Below are 617 nucleotides of genomic sequence, written 5' to 3' on the forward strand. Positions count from 1 at the left end.
TTCAGTTATCTAAGATGTAATTAACTATAGGGGCTTGCCCTTATAGGAAGCTTTTCCCGAACCCAGCATAATATAAACCCTATTTAATTCCTTATATTAAATAGGAGAATTTGTCGGCCAATAAGTTGGTTTTCGCAGACCAAACAGATGTCATAACTTTCTCTAGTTTATTTGATCGAGCCTCACCCTCAATTCTTGTGTTCATCCTTCGGGATAGATACAAGATTTGAGGTAAAACGCTCTTTCATCTAAACTATGAAAATTATGGGGTCAGTTTGACTTCATCTTTTTCAAAAATTAAAATTTTTAAAATGTCCTTCGGAAGCGGGCAACGGGAATTCAATTCCGATGACCGACAGCTTCTTACGGGCAAACCCCATACCAAAAATAGTGCCGACAATAGCCATTCAGTTGTGGAAGTATGCTGAATGTGTTATGCAAAATAGAAACAATAATATTTTTACCCTTACTAGAGATTCTATAAAGAGCATTCAATAATCTATAGTTTTAATAGTGTTGAAGACCAGCTAGGCAGGGAAGATACTAGCTCTCAGTCTAGAGTTCCCGCTTCTCCCTCCACCTCGAGGCTAACATCTTGTATAAACACCTAAAATTAT

The sequence above is a fragment of the Phalaenopsis equestris genome, unplaced genomic scaffold (genome assembly GCF_001263595.1).
Source record: "Phalaenopsis equestris unplaced genomic scaffold, ASM126359v1 Scaffold000087, whole genome shotgun sequence".
NCBI classification, from domain to species: Eukaryota; Viridiplantae; Streptophyta; class Magnoliopsida; order Asparagales; family Orchidaceae; genus Phalaenopsis; species Phalaenopsis equestris.